Source organism: Nannospalax galili, unplaced genomic scaffold, assembly GCF_000622305.1.
Source record: "Nannospalax galili isolate Female #2095 unplaced genomic scaffold, S.galili_v1.0 scaffold3166, whole genome shotgun sequence".
Taxonomy (NCBI): domain Eukaryota; kingdom Metazoa; phylum Chordata; class Mammalia; order Rodentia; family Spalacidae; genus Nannospalax; species Nannospalax galili.
The window spans coordinates 97,362-102,801 of NW_008354275.1; the positions used below are offsets into that span (position 1 = coordinate 97,362).

General features: G+C 48.3%; 1 protein-coding gene across 2 annotated transcripts in view; it reads right to left on the bottom strand.

Annotated features, from left to right (window-relative positions):
• Nucleotides 1–5,206, bottom strand: part of Sdr42e1 (short chain dehydrogenase/reductase family 42E, member 1) — a 13,388-nt gene extending 8,182 nt beyond the window's left edge. The window contains exon 1 of one of the 2 annotated variants that reach the window (XM_008851477.2): nucleotides 5,106–5,206. The gene's annotated coding sequence lies outside the window, so the exon portion shown is untranslated. Of the gene's footprint in view, nucleotides 1–4,072; nucleotides 4,092–5,105 lie in introns of those variants that run through there. The other variant, XM_029555192.1, reaches the window with a different exon arrangement.
• Between the last annotated feature and the right edge of the window lie 234 nt (nucleotides 5,207–5,440).

Genomic DNA, 5,440 nt, shown 5'->3' on the forward strand with positions numbered 1-5,440 from the left:
GGGGGTATGGGGACTATGGGGGTACGGGGACTATGGGGGTATGGGGACTATGGGGGTATGGGGATATGTTCAACTGGTGGTTCCTGCCTTGCAAGTATGAGGGCCTGAACCCATGAAAAAAGCCTGGCATGGGGGAAGGCACTTATCATCCCAGGGCTCGGGATGGAGAGAGGAGGGGTCCTGGGACTAGCTGGTCAGCCAACCTAGCCTCATCTATGAGCTCCAGATCCTGGAGAGACACTGCCCTAACAAAAACAAAACAAAACACCAAGGTGGATGGTACTTGCAGAACAACACCCGAGGTTGTCCTCTGGCCTGTACTCCAGACAGACAGACAGACAGACAGACACACAGACACACAGACAGATACACAGACACACAGAGACAGACAGACACACACACAGATACACACACAGATACACACACAAACAGACACACACATACACATGACATGACTAACAGGATATGAGAGCTTACACTATTTAAAATATCTTTACAAGCATCCCACTCTAAGGGATTCCAAAAATGGACAAGGCCTTTAAGAGCCCAATTACAAAATTTTCCAACAGAAATACTTCAAATTGTTCTTTGTTTTCATAATTGCACATTCTGGTTCAGTCACAGACCATGGTTAATCACAGCTCATGCATACACTGAGTCAGGAATGTGCAATCATGGATGATGAAGGCTTTGAAACTCGCTAGGCCTGTTGATGTTGTTCCTGTACCTTCTAGCTAGTTCCAGAATGATCTGAGAAAAGAACTTGCAGAACTGACCTGACCAGAAGGATCAGAAGAGAAAGAGACAGAAAATCCATAATCTAGCAAGACAAACAGCAATAGAACAAAGCTCGTCTCCAGGTGTGGCAAATCTGCAGGCAGCACAACCCCAGGGAGCCACTTCCTCCATTACAAAAATAAGCATGTCAAAAATTGCAGTAAAAGGGCTGGGAGATGGCTCGGTGGGTAAGGAGGACTTGAGTTCAGATCCCCAGTACCCAGGTAGAAGCAGGCATGGCTGAGCATACCTGTGACCCCAGCTTTGGGAGGCAGAGATGGGCTGACCTCGGGAACGCACTGGCTAGCCAGCCTAGCCAGAACAGTGAATTCTGGGTTCACTTAGAGACCAGGCCTCAAAAATAAGTAGGAAAAAAAAAGACACCAGACCCCCTGTGAGTGTACACACCCCTACCCACATATGCACACACACCACGCACACACCCATACCATACATCCACATATATGCATATGCAGATTACAACATATGCAGATTACACACACACACACACACACACACCGTGCAACACCCAGATCCATACCACGCACCCACATGTGTATAGATCACACACATACCATATCCATATAACACACACACCCATACCACACACATACCCACACATGCACACACATACACACAGCGTGCATACACCACATACACACACACCCACACCCGCACATTTGCATTTTTGGATACTTTATAGTTCCTGTTTTATTAATTAGTTTTCATCTGGCTCCCTCTGGGGTCATGAGCTCAGACCTGTGTGAGCCACAGCAACTGCTTGAAGGCTGTTCCAAATGTGGCTTTGCTCAGTAATTGCTTTCCTGTAGGGCTGGGGGAGGTAGCATCTGACCTGAGCTGTCATTTTCTCAGAATCAGGTTAAAGTCAAACACATGATTAAGAAAAAGGAATGTTAATTAAAAATTAAGAGAAAGAAAAAAAATTTAAATCTGTCTGACCTCTTGATACTGCAAAGGTAAAGTAAGGGTAATAAAGTTGTCATCTCTCGGGAAGCCAGGAGCGGAAAGTCATAAAAGATGACAGCAGAGTGATTTACATTTACAGAGACCTAATTAAATCTAAGGACCAGCGATAAAAACCCTAGATTATACACACAGTTCCTCTAGGGCTGTGGTTCGACACCACGATGCCACCATGCCCCTGGCCTCACAGCCAAAAGCTTAGATATTTCACTGCCAGAGTCAAAAGCAGGAAGAGTTTAAAATATCTTCATGCTGGACAAGGCTTTCTGTTTCTGTTTGTTTTGCTGTACTGGGGATGGAACCCAGGGCCTTGCCCATGCTAGGCAAGCACTCTACCACCGAGTTAAGTTCTTTTGCGTACTACTTTATAAAAAAGAACCTAGTTTTAAAAAACATGGGGCTGGGGAATGTAGCTCAGTGGGTAGAGTCCTTACAGAGCATGCAGGAGGACTTGGGTTCAATCCAAGCACAGCACAAACTCTGGGCATAGCATGTCTGTAATCCCAGCTCTGAGGAGGTAGAGGTCGAAGAATCAGGAGTTCTGGGTGAACTTTAGCTAGAGAATTCAAGGCCAGCTACATGAGACCCTGCTTAAAAAAAACAAACATGCCTTCGTAAAGGTAAAACATATGCCTGTCATCCAGCACTGGGGAGGCAGGAGGACCTCCAGTTCAAGTCCAGCCTGGTCTATGTCGTGTCTCAAAAATACATATTTTAAAAACCAAGTTCATCCCAAGGCAGATACAAACACCTCTAGGTTGTATGACCTTGTGATTAGGTATTTTAGATGTCTGTAAAAGTACTGACCAGGGGGAACTGTTCTTACTGTGTTGAGAATTGGAAAACATGCTGATGCTACAGGGTTTATGAGCTGATGCTGTTCAGATTCCACGAAGGATGTGAATATAAGTTATTCATGTTTAATATAATACAGTCAAAGCAATAAAGAGAGAAGAGGTAGCTACAGATACGAGAGCCAGAAGCCCTGACACAGATGGAAGGGTGGTAGCGTCTGGAACCTAGAAGGCAGGACGGCACAGACAGGACGTCTCTGCATGTAACAGAGACTGCGGGGCAGAGTCATCACTTAAACCTTTACCCACTTTCACAAAGGAACTCCGATTCTTTATAGTGCTGGTTATAATTTGGATTTTTTCCTTGTATGTGTATTTGTGAGGGCACACGTGTGCATGTGGAAGTCAAAGGTCAGTCTTAGCTGTTGTTCCTCAAGAGCTTATCCATCTTGTTTTTCAAGATGGCCTTGTTTTTATTACCTGGAACTTGCTGATTTGGCTGTTCTGGCTGGTCATAAAGCCCCAGGATCTACCCATCTCTACTGCGCCAGAACTTGGATTACAAGTGCAGACCACCACACCCAGCCCTTTCACTTGGGTTCTGGGGGATGGCACTCAGGTTCTCCTCCTTGTATTGCAAGCACTGTGCCCAGTGAGCCATCTCCCATACTCCAGACCTTGTGAGTTTGTTGTTAGGCTGGCTGACCATTAGGTCCCAGGGATCCACAAATCTCTCTTCCTTCTTAGTGCTGGGATTATAAGTGTATGCCACCATGGTCAGCTTCAATCTGGAGGATCAAACTCAGGCTCTTATGCCTGTACAGCGAGCGCTTTACAACAAGCACCGTACTGTCTGAACCAACTCCCCAGCTACTCCACAATCCTTTTGTAATTGCTATTTGCCACCTGCTTCTCAAACTACTATGAAACTTCATGTGAGCATAGACCCTTTCTCCAGAACTATATGGTGGCGGGGGGGAGGGGCAGCACTGGGAAGCCTGGAGACCAGTAATCTAAAGAGCATGAGCAGTCTGCAAACTTTCCTGGTGGCCTTTCTTGCCCTATCTGCTGTCCTTGTACCCCTTCCCTCTCAAAGTCAGCCTGCCCGCCACTCCATCCTACCCCAGGACTGTCAATTTCCTGCCATTTCCTAAGCTCTGTGTCAGGAATTGTGTTACATCTTGTCCTATAACTGTCACTGGTGCCCGTCACTATCCTAGGAAGCAAGTGCTAATTAGTGTATCCTGTTATGCAGACGAAGAAACTAAGGCCCAGAGACGGTGAGCAGGTCCAAGGTCCACATGTAGTAAGGGGCAGTGGTTTGGGGGTTCACATACCCCTCTGGAACCCAGAGGCATCTGATTCTCCTGCACATGGCTCAACCACAGCAGCCCCTGGGGGCCAGGCAGAGCCCATGATCTGAAGCAACAGGTACAGAGTCCACTTTGACCCGAATTGTGTGTGATTTCACAACCAACACATTCTGCAACACCTCAGAAGGGCAAGGGAGAAGCTACCTCATTTACTCGCAGCAGCGCATGGGACAGGGTTAAAGTTCTTGAACTAGAAATCAGGAAATCTGGGTCCTGGACTTAGATCTTCCACCAGCAACATGCGTGACCCTGGACGCTTCACTAAATCGCTCTCTGATCTTGCCTTCTCCGCCCTAAAATGCCAGTAACAGCAGGTCTGGCTACATGCTCTGGTGTATTGCTGGCAACCGGCTTTAAAAGCATTCTGTTGAGCTTCAGAACAATTTTGAGGTCGTTACTAGACTCACAGTCGTGTCCACAAGTCACGCAGGCTAAGCTGGATCCTGAGCTGGAATCTGGGTCCGGATGACTCTTAACCTCAATGCACACAGCCCACCTTGGGGTAGGGACATGCCCGTCACTTCATCATCTTACCGGTTTTCAGTTCCCCTCATTTATGTTCTCTTATCAGTATGAGTCACACATCTGGTCTAATTTACAACTAACACCTATATTTTTATAAAACAGAAGCGACTCATTTAAATGGGAACCTCACATTGCCACTGTGAGGGGGAAACCCCAATCATTTGTTATGCTGTTCCCCGCCCCCCCAAATGTGATGTAAAAGAAACTTCCGAATGAAGTCTGCCTAGGAGCCTGCGTTAAGCTCTGTGTGGTGCCTGCTGTCTGGAAAATTAAATTAGAAAGCCAGAGCAGAGGCGAGCTTGGGTGACTCTAGCCCAACTGAGTCAGCACCTTGGACCCAGAAACTTAGGTGTCACAGCTACCTAAGTCGATGCTACTTACAACCAAGTCCAGGGGGTGGGGTGGGAGCTACCTGTCACTCTCAGCCTCCACCTGTCAGTCACCCTCAGCCTCCATCTGTCACCCTCAGCCTCCACCTGTCGTCACCCTCAGCCTCCACCTGTCAGTCACTCTCAGCTGCTACCCGTCACTGTCAGCTACCACCTGTCAGTCATCCTCAGCTGTCCCCAGACCCGCGCAGCCAAGGCTTCCCAGCAGTCCCAGGCCAGGGTCCCCAGGGCGACAACAGCCCTCGAGACCCCAGTCCACTCACAGTGGCAGACGACAGCGCGGGCCCGTGGATGCACGACGCGATACAGCCTAAGCCCTCCCAGGCCGAGCCGCCCCCTTTCAGGAGGCTGAGCCCAGCCGACCTGACCCTTGAGCCACTTCCGGCCTCTCTAGGAAGCCCGGAGGACCCGGCATCTCTATGGTGAGCAGGTAGTCTGTTAGCCTTCGCCTGTCCTGGAGCAGCTGGTTCACTCTGTTAATCGGCCCCAAATTTCCTAGCCAGCGTGTTACAGAGTTGCAGGAGCCCTTCAAGGGTCATCTATACAGATCTTCCCACCTCCAACTTCTGCCTCTAGGTTTCTACCTCTTGTATAAACC